Below are 11,618 nucleotides of genomic sequence, written 5' to 3' on the forward strand. Positions count from 1 at the left end.
TAGCCCCAAATTGCTGTCTGCATACAGTTGAAGACAGACCAAAATAGAGACTAGCCTCTGGAAAAGGTGGGTTCATCTTAAGTGAAATAAAACCCAAGAACACCAGAATTTTAGTCCTGGAAGGACAATCTTCAAGTGAAGCAGCATGGTTGCTCAAGTAGCCTAAATTTTATCATTCTGATTTTCCACATTCTTTGGGGGTTTGCCTCATAACTCTGATCTAAGGAATACTCTTCTGGCCTTTAAAGCCAGAGTGGTCCAGGGTGAACACTTCCTTCCTTGGTTCCTTTTAGGACAGCTGAGAAAGAACTTTCTAAAAGATTATACTAGAATGACCTCAGGGAAGCTGGAGGAGTAGGAAGCATCAAGAATCCATCTCTCTGCATAGACACTTGTTTTGTCAGAAACTGACCTATTTTGGAACTCTGAAGTCTATTTAAAATTTCACAGCTTCCAGGGGAAATCTTGGCTAGCACAGAGTCAGGCCACCATTGTTTCAAACCTCTGCTGCTGCTCCAAGGGAATTTAAAAGAACAGCATGTTTGTTTGTTTGTTTGTGTTTGTTTTCCTGCCCTTTTCCCCCTTTTGGGAGCCAGACATTTAAGGATTAGGACATTAAAAAGCAACCATATATATTGAGGAATTTAGAAAGCCACCACACATGCCCAGCAAATGACACAGCCTCAAAAAATCACCTGAGAAGACCTTAAGCTTTCACCTCAGGTTAATCCCCACCATAAAGACACCTTTCAACAATATTTAAAGAAAAAAAAAAGAAAAGAAAAAACAGCAAATTCTGGGGTACGGGGAGAATCTGATTTCCAGAGTTAAGACATTAAAAGATTCAAATGTCCAGTTTTTAAAAAAATACACAAACATACAAAGAAACAGGAAAGTGTCAACTGACAGAAAATGATCCTGAAGAACCCCAGACATTGGACTTACAAAAGACTTTTTTAAAACTGTCCTAAAGAGACTCAAAGAGCTAAAGGAATGTGTGGGAAAAGGCAGGAAAACAATGTATGAACAATGAGAATATCAATAAAGAACAAAAACATAAAAAGAAACTAAATGAAATTCTGATGCTCAAAAATACAATAACTGAAGTGAAAAATTTACTGGAAGGGTTCAAAAGCAGACTTCATCAGAAGAAGGAAGCAGTGAAGGTAGGACAACTGAAATTATCAATTCTGAGAAACAGAAAGAAAAAAGAATAAAGAAAAATGAACAGAACCTTAGTGACCTGTGGAACACTATCAAGTAGATCAACATATGAATTGTAGGAGTCCCAAAAGGCAAAGAAAGAGGCAAGAAGCCAAAAGAATATTTGAAAAACTAGTGGCTGAAAACTTCTCAATTTTGATGAAAGACATGAATTTATAAATCCAAGAAGCTCAATGACCTCCATATAATATGAATACAGTGGCATCGTATTCAGCCGTAAAAGGAATAAAATTTTTCCTTTATATTTCTACAATATAAAGCATTTTGAAAACATTATGCTGGAAATAGAGGTGGGCTGGGAAAGGGGACAGTTGAGAGTTATTGTTTAATGGATACAGAGTTTACGTTAAGAATGAATAATAAAAGTTTTTGGTATAGATAATGGTGATGATTACACAACAGTGAATATATTTAATGCCACTGAATTGTATACTTACAAATGGCTAAGATGATAAACATTATGTTGTATATATTTTACCATAAAAAAAAGACATAGAACAATAGAACAGAATCCAGAGTCCAAAAATACAAATATATTTTTTTTACAAAGGTGTAAATATAGTCAGTGGAGAAAAGGTAGTCTTTTAATAAATGATGCTAAAACAATTTGACATCCACATTCAAATGAATGATCTTCAATCCATGTCTCACTCCATATACAAAATTCAATAGGGATGGAAGACATAAATGTTAAATGTGAAGCTAAAACTATAAAACTTGTAGAATAAAACAAGAATAAAATCTCTGTGACCTTGCATCAGGCAAGGTTTCTTAACTATGACCTCAAGGGCACAATACATCAAAAATATACTACTGCATGAAAATTAATAGTTCTGCTCTTTAAAAGACAGGAGAATGAAAAGATAAACCATAGACTGGGGAAAATATTTGTAAATCATTATCTGATAAAAGCCTTATATCTAAAATATAAACTCTCAAAACACAATAGTGGCCCAGTTCTGGGTAAGACAGAATAAATACACAATACCTTTTCTTTCCAACTGAACACTATACAACCTGGACAGAAGACATAGTGTAGCTATTTCAGAATTGGAAAAGGTTGGATTGGGAGAGAAGAATTCAACACCACCATGCCAACATTTCTTTTTCCTTCAGTATCCCCACATCCTGAATCCAATGCAGCCTCAAGTCTGGAAATGAGCACTGTCATACAGTTAGGGAAATAAGCAGGAGAAACCCTCTAGTTCTAGTTGGGAGTAGAAAAGGAACACTTAAAGTTCTGAGAAAATAGGGAAATCCCTAGGGGGTGGGAGGGTTCTCTCCTTTTTCTCCATTCTTTCATGCCATTGACTCCAAGAAAACCCATAGCAATAGTGACAGCAGTGACAGTGGCTATCAACAGGAGACTACAGGAGCTAAAACACTAACAAAAATGAAACCCTCTTCATTGGATGGAGTTAAGGCAGCAAGATAGTGGGTCCAATGCCTATAACGTGTTTCCCCCAAAATAAGACCTAGCCGTATAATCAGCTCTAATGCATCTTTTGGAGCGAAATTTAACATAAGACCCGGTCTTATTTTAGCATAAGACCGGGTCTTATATAATATAATATAAAACTGGGTCTTACAATAATTTTTGCTCCAAAAGACACATTAGAGCTGATCATCCAGCTAGGTCTTATTTTTGGGGAAACACGATATACGTTTTTCTCCTCTATCCTCCTACCAATTGACACTATAGGTGCAACAATTATGGAGGTACAAGGTGTGATCAAAACACAGTGAATGTTTAAATAAAAAATTTATTACAGTAAAAGACACATTGCCAGTAATCCCCTTTAAAATACTCCTCCTCTCTTCAAACATACTTATCCCATCATTCTTGCCACTTTCTGAAGCAGTTCTGGAAAGCCTTTTCATGAGTGTCTTTAGTTGGGCTGTCGTGGTTGACTCGCTGTCCTGAATCGATTCAAAACGTTTTCCTTTCATGGTCATTTTGACTTTGGGGAATATCCAGAAGTTGCACGGTGCCAGGTCTGGTGAATAAGGTGGATGAGGACACACCATAATGTTTATATTTGACAGAAATTGTCGTACCAGAAGCAATGTGTCACACAGAGCCTTTCCATTGTGATCAAAGTTTGGGGGACAGGGTAGAAAAGGCGAAAGGATTAAGTACAAACCGGTAGTTACAAAATAGTCTTGAGTATGTAAAGCATAGGGAATATAATCAATACCATGGTAATAGTTATGTATAGTGCCAGGTGGGTTCTAGACTAGTCTGGGGGTTCACTTCTTAAATTATATGTTAGACACATATATGTTAGACACATTATATGTTAAATTATATGAATGTCAACTATAATTGAAAAATATAAAAAGGGGGAAAAAGGTGAAGGGCAATAAGAGTTCCAAATGTCCATGCATAAAACAAATAAGTCATAGGGATGTGACGTACAGCATGGGGAATATAGTCAATAATATTGTGATAGCGTGGCATGGTGTCAGATGGTTGCTGGACTTATAGTGATCACTTCTTTAGGTATATGAATGTTGAACAACTATAGTGTACCTCTGAAACTGATATAGTGTTATATGTTAGCTATATTTTTTTAATAAAAATCTTTAAAAAAAAATAAAATCAGAAGTGAAAGAGGAAGTATTATAAATGACACCACATTAATAACAAGGATCATAAGAGACTACTATGAACAATTAATATAGTTTGCCAACAAATTGTATAACCTAGAAGAAATGGATAAATTCCTGGAAACATATAACCTACCAAGACTGAATCATAAAAAATAGAAAATATGAACAGTCCAATGATGGGTTCATTGAAAACCTACTGACACAGAAAATCCCAGGACCAGATGGTACACTGGTGAAATCTACTGAACTTTTAAAGAAGAATTAATGCTAATCCTTCTTGAATTCTTGCAAAAAAAACTGAACAGGAGGGAACATTCCCAAATTCATTTTATGAGGCTAGCATTGTCCTGATACCAAAGTCATATAAGGACACTGCAAGTAAACTACAGGCCCACATCCCAGATAAGCACATATATAAAAATTCTCAACAAAATATTATCAAACCAAGTTCAGCAGTACATTACTAGGATCATACACCATAATCAAGTGGTGTTCATTCCTGGGATGCAAAGATGGTTCAACATATACAAATCGATAATGTGACATATCACATTAACAGAATAAAAGATAAAAATCATATGAATATCTCAATAGATGCAGGAAAAGCATTTGACAGAATTCAACATCTTTTCATGATAAAAACTCACAACAAACTGGGTATAGAAGGAATGTACCTCAACATAATAAAAGCTATCTATAATAAGCCCACATCTAACATCATAGTCAATGATGAAAAGCTGAAAGCTTTACCTCTAAGATCAGGAATAAGACAAAGGTACCCACTCTTGCCACTTCTAACATAGTCCCGGAAATCCTAGCCAGAGCAATTACACAATAAAAATTAATTTCATCCAAATCATAAAGAAAGAAGTAAAATTGCCTCTGTTTGCAGATAACATGCATAAAATTCTAAAGACTCCACCAAAAATCTATTAGAACTAATAAACAAATTCAGTAAAGTTGCAGGATACAAAATCATCATGCAAAAATCAGTTCCATTTCCATACACTAACAATAAACTACCTGATAAAGAAATAAAACAGTCCCATTTACAATAGAATCAAAAACAATAAAATACTTAGGAATAAATTTAACTAAGGAGGTGAAAGATCAGTACACTGAAAAACATAAAATGTTGATGAAACTAATTGAATATGACATAGACAAATGGAAAGATATCTCATGTTCATGTATCTGAAGAATTCAATGTAATCTTTATCAAAATTTCAGTGGCATTTTTCACAGAAGTAAACAAAAGCAATCCTGAAATGTGTATGCAACCACAAAAGACCCCAAGTAGCCAAAGCAATCCTGAGAAAGGAGAACAAAGCTTGAGGTATCACACTTCCTGATTTCAAATTATGTTAGAAAAGTATAGTAATCAGAACAGCATTGTACTACATAGTATAAAAACAGATACATAAATCAATGCAATAGAATCAAGAGCCCAGAGGTAAACCTTCACATTTAAGGTCAACTAGTATTTGACAAGGGAGCCAAGAATACTTTGTGGAAATGACAGTCTCTTCAACAAATGGTGCTGGGAAAACTGGATAACCACATGCAGAAGAATGAAATTGGAGCCCTATCTAATAACATTCACAAAAATTAACTAGAAATGGATTAAAGTCTTGTAAGACCTGAAATCATAAAACTCCTAGAAGAAAACATAGGGGGAAAGACCTTGTTGGTCTTAGCAATGATTTTTTTTTTTTTTGATATAACACCAAAAATACAAGCAACAAAAGCGAAAAGAAACAAGTGGGACTACATCAAATTAAAAAGCTTCTACAAAGCAAAAGAAATAATCAATAAGATGAAAAGGCAATCTACAGAATGGGACAAAATATTTGCAAACCATATATCTGATGAGGGGTTACTATCCAAAATATGCAAGGAACTCATACAACTGAATAACATACATACATACATACATACATAAATAAATAAATAAATAAATAAATAAATAAATAAATAATAACCTAATCAAATTTTTTAAATGGGCAGAGAAACTGAATAGGTATTTTTCCAAAGAAGACACACAAATGGCCAACATGTAATGAAAAGATTCTCAACATCACTAATCATCAGAAAATTGCAAATCAAAACCACAATGAGATGTCACCTCACACCTGTTTAAATGACTATAAAAAAGTCAAGAGATAAGTGTTGGTAAAGATGTGGAAAAAGGGGACACTTGTACACTGTTGGTGGGAATGTAAATTGGTACAGCCACTATGGAAAAAATACAGCGTTTCCTTAAGAAAAATGAAAAAGAGAGCTACCATATGATCCAGCAATCCCATTTCATGGTATTCATGGTATATGAGTATATCCAAAGGCAATGAAATCACTATCTTGAAGAGATTATCTGCACCCCCATGTTGGTTTCAGCATTATTCACAATAGCCAAGTCATGGAAACACCCTATGTCTGTCGACAGGTGATTGAACAAAGAACTGTGGTATATAAATACACACACACACACACACACACACACACAGACACACACACACACTGGAATATTTATTCAGCCACAAGAAAGTAGGAAATTCTGGCTTTTGTGACATCATGGGAGGACCTTGAGGGCATTATGCTAAGTGAAATAAGTCAGACAGAGAAACACAAATACTGTATAATCTCACTTATTTGTGGAATTTTGAAAAGTTGAAATCATAGAAACAGAGAGTAGAATTGGGGTGGGGGGAGGTGTGGAGGAAATGGGGAAATGTTCAATGGGTACAAACTTCCAGTTATAAGATGGGTAAGTTCTGAGGAGCTAATGTACAATATGGTGGCTATAGTTAACAATACTATATTATATACTTGGAAGTTGCTAAAAGAGCAGATCTTAAAACATTCTCACCACCAAAGAAATGTTAATTATGTGAAGTGATGGATGTGTTATTTAACCTTATTGTGGTAATCATTTTGCAATCTATACATTTATCAAATCATCACATTATGCCTTAAACTTAAACAGTGTTATATGTCAATTATATCTCAAAGCTGGGGCAAAAAGAAAGAGAAATAAAAATCATCATCATCAAAACATGGTAAGGTAAAAAAAGTTAATTTGCATTTTACGCTATAAAACCATGTACATATGTAAAGTCAAATTGTGCTAAGGACTTACCATGAAAAGCAGAAACACACTGCCCCATCCTGTCTCAGCCCAGTCACCACGGGATGACTGGTTTTAGCAGGGCTCTCCTTGACTGCCTCTTTCCCTGATCTTCCTTTTAAGCCTTCTTCCCCTTTTGATATTATACTCAGCAATCAGTCTCCACTAATTGTTGGCTGATTGTTTTTGACAATTGTTCCATAGTCTGAACCAATAAAATTCAGGCAGGGGGAATTTTTGAGGCAGGGTTGGTGGTTTGTTCTGTTCCCAGGAGGGCTCTTCTTAACTGTCTCTTTCCCTGGTTCTCCCCTGATCTGTGATTTATCTTATTGCTCTCAATATAATATTCCAATTGATCAAATCTATAATATAACAGCTCCATTTTATTCCTAGAGACATCCATCCTCAAAACTTCTGACTTCCTGCTCCAATCTGAACTGGTGGTTTTCTAGGCCTGATGCATAGCTCTCACCCTGAGGTATCGTTTGCCATCTTCCTTGGAATTCCCTTTGTTTCAGGGGGTCCTAGCAATTCCATTTCTATGTATATACCCAAGGGAAATGAAAACATATGTTTCACACAGAAACGTTTACATACATCTTTATAGCAGCATTATTCATAACAGTCAAAAAGGGGAAACAACCCAAATGTCCATCAATGGATAAATAAAATATGTTGTATTCATACAATAGATATTATTCAGCCATAAAATGGAATTAAGTACTGATACATGCTACAACATAGATGAACCTTGAAAACATGTTAGGTGAAACAAGCCACTCACAAAAGATCATATACTGTATGATTCCATTCATATGAAAGTCCAGAATAGAGAAATGATTAGAGAGACAGTAGATTAGTGGTTGCTTAGGGTTGGTGGGAGGAGGTTAGAGCAACAGTAACTAAAAACTACAAAGTTTGTTCTTGAAGTGATAAAAACATTCTAAAATAGACTGTGGTAGTAGTTACACATATCTGTAAATATATTAAAAAGCATTGAATTGTACACTTTAAGTGGGTGAATTGTATGGAATTTATATGTCAATAAAGCTATTTCAGAAATTCAAGCCATTAAGATATTTATTTGCAACCTAAAGTTGTCACTGAATCTTACTACTCTTGCCAACATATGAGAGTAACTCTTTAACAGAATATCTTGAAAAACTTCCCCTCACATTTCATTTACCAGGATTGGGTCTCCTTCCCCTTTCTAAACCAATCCCTAGTATGGAACTGAGTTCACCAGATTAGATTAGATCCTGATTTACTCCATGGGAGATGGGTGAATACCTAAATAAAATTAAGGTTCTGCCAACAAGAGTGAAGAAAGGAATGGCTGTTGCACAGGCTATCAATAATGTTTGCTACACACTTACTTATTAGCATTTTCATGTTTCAGTCCCTTTCCACTATCCTAATTTTTCCTCATAACCAACCACCCTCTGAATTTGGCAGAAGAAATGGCTACATTTCACAGATGATGAAACTGAGTCTCAAAGATGTGAAGTTACACTACTTATTAAGTGATGGAGCTAGGGTTCAAAACACGGGTTTTTCTAACTTAAATTTTTAAGTTAGAATTTTAAAAACCATACTTCTACTAATTAGATTTTGTACTAAGCAAAGCATTAATTACAATTTTTAGAACTTCCCACTGAACGTCTTCTAGATAATTCTTACTTAAAGCTCTTACTTTCCCTTTTAACAAACAACCAGTTCATTCACTCCAACTGACCCCTTTTAAACACACTCCACTGCTCCAATATATCTTGTGCTCTCATTCAAACAAGAATTGTTCAGTTAAGGATTTTGCACTTCTACTAAAGAGTTTGCTGTATATTTCATGGAATTAAGCAGAATGCAGAAGAATTTTTAATTGAGTTCTCTGTCTCTACCTCTAATGGCTTTGCATTCATAATTATAGTATTCGTAATGAGTGCATTGGTGATGACAGAAATCCTCCATAACATATTCCATTGTCTGTGTTAGCATCAGACTCTTATTTAATGACGTATTAATCAACCCCAGTCAGTCAATAGTGTATCACATTAAATTTCTGAACAACACAAGCAAAGGATTTCATTTTCTCTCCATGTAACCCGTGGAGCACTCTTTAACGATATGAACCCATCTAGAGTTCTATTACATCTGCAGTTCTATTAGTAAAGGTCAGCTTAGGTTAGTTCACTGTCAGCAGCTAGAAAGTTGAAAGAATAGATGAGCTTAATTGCTTTATTGTTGCTATCACTGTGCCTATTTAGAATTCTGGTACATAAAACTTCCAAGATATTAAATCTCCAGTTAGGTTACTGAGAAGCATCACTTCAGCTTGGATTCTTACCCAGAAGTCACCCTAATTATTAATACTACAGACGTGCACATTTCAGACACTTCATAAATCAGTAATAGGTAATGTATATTACTTTACCACCTAGTCCATTTCTACCATCCCCCAGGGTTTAAACAGTTAATCAACCAATGAGTACAATATTCCACTGGGCATACACAGCCAGTAACTGTGCATACAGAACCACAGTATTAGGCCTTTAGCTAAATTAAATGAGGAAAAGCTAAAATGAATTTATAATTTTGCTAGTCTACTTGTTTATTAAGAACAGCGATTCTCAACGTAAAAGAGTTAAAAAAAAAAAAAAAGCCATGGTCTATAATTGTGTAGGAGTCTGTGTGTGTATGTTAGTTACAAAGAAATGAAGAACAATTAGAAGTCTTTGGGACATAAAATTGGGCTGTAGACCAACTTTCCTAGTAGTTGAATGATTTTTTAATTCTGTAAATATAAGTTAATAATTAATAAATAAGATCGTTATCATATTGAACACTCACACACAGTATTTTTGCTACCTGCCAACCCCCCGTTTAAGCCCTCAGAAAATGTTAAGTAGCAGTGTAAATTTTCCTATTAAGACAGAATAAAACGGATTATGATTTTTCCTACTTGACTGAAGGCTAAAGGCTCAATTTAAATAATTACGATTTCATTCCATAGATGCTGGCTAAAACACACTCAAGTGGCATATTTTGAGCATGTTTATTTGTTCCATCTTTATATTCTTTAGGTGAACAACTACATGTAAACTACGTGGCGTATATACTTCTCTACAGTTTCTTCTGTTAACGCCCACTTAATGAAATTTTATAAAGATTCCTGAGCCTAATTCATAGATTCCAGTGTCTTATTATTGCTTGACAGTTGACAGGTCTGCGTACCTGCCAGTGATAACTGGAATTCTACACTGACGTTACCTTTCTCATGTTGCTAGTGGTCAGCATTCACCATATAACTAAATTAGCTCTTAAACTTAAAATAAATCTGCAACACAACTTCTTTCTTCTTTCAAGATTAGAAAATCACAGCAGAAAAATTCACAGCTGTCTAGAAACATCGCCATAGCCACAGATCCTGAAAGTGTCTTTTTCTCCAATTAGTAAAGGGTTTCCTTGGGAACTAAATTACTATTCCTCATTTACGCCTCCTTCCTCCTTGCATTCAGTGAAGGTATAAAAGTTACTTTGCACAAAACACTAGAGATGACAAAGAAGTTGCTCAGTTTTTTCGAAACCAGACCTTTAAAAGGGCTATTTATGGTTTTCTTCCTACATAAAAACTTAAACATACTTTAATAGAACAATTTCAAAAACTGTTAAGTCATTTCCATAGTAATTTGTCAGATTTTAAGTATGCTTTTTAAATGTTCATGTACCCAATTTACTTTTCTAGATCCTTAGATTACAAAAGACCCTGTGAATGGTAGAAAACCTTCCTCTCGCCACTCTTAAACAGAGAGTAGCCAGAGTTTTACACCCTTTGCACATGCCCACAGAAGCCTTTTTCTTTATCAATGATTGCTTAACCAAATATTTATTTTTCTTATTTTACTTTATGAAATTTTTTCTATCTTGTAAGAGTCAAAGCTTCCTTACATGTATTATGTTAATAGTTTTATGTGTTAACATATGGAAAAATAGCATTTCTTTATTTAAAAAAAATTTATAAAAGTAATTAAAGTGCATTATAGAAAATTGAGAAAATATATGAGGGGAGAATCACCCATAATCCTACCACCATTTAAATCATTATTAGCATTTTGATGTATTCCTTCTGGTCTTATTTTTCTGTACATCTATTTCTGTATACATTCGTATTTAGATTCATTTTTGTATCCTGTGTTTTCCAGTTACTACAACCTAAGCATTTTCTGTGGTATTTACACAATGTATCTATCCATTTCTTCTGGTTAACTTCTTTCCATTCTTCACATCTCAATTCAGAGGTCACACCTTTAATTAAGGATGCTTATCTTAACATCTCAGTCTAACATTACTTTGTTATTTGGTTTCATAGAACCGCGTTCCTTTCCTACATAACACAAACTTTTTAAGGGTAATTATTTCGTCATCCGTCTTTTCCACAAGGCTATAAGCTCCAGGAGAACCAACACCATGTCTGCCTACTTTCGCTCATCATTATATAACCAGAACAAACCCTGCAACATAATAGACACATATTCAACAAATACTTATTGACATGCTAATGTGTGCCGACAAATATAAATTTGTTGAACATGTCATCATTTTCAGTGGTCATTTGACAATCTGTCTGATATATATTATATTTTATTTAAACAATCCCTAGTGT

This window comes from Rhinolophus ferrumequinum, chromosome 7 (assembly GCF_004115265.2).
Source record: "Rhinolophus ferrumequinum isolate MPI-CBG mRhiFer1 chromosome 7, mRhiFer1_v1.p, whole genome shotgun sequence".
NCBI lineage: Eukaryota > Metazoa > Chordata > Mammalia > Chiroptera > Rhinolophidae > Rhinolophus > Rhinolophus ferrumequinum.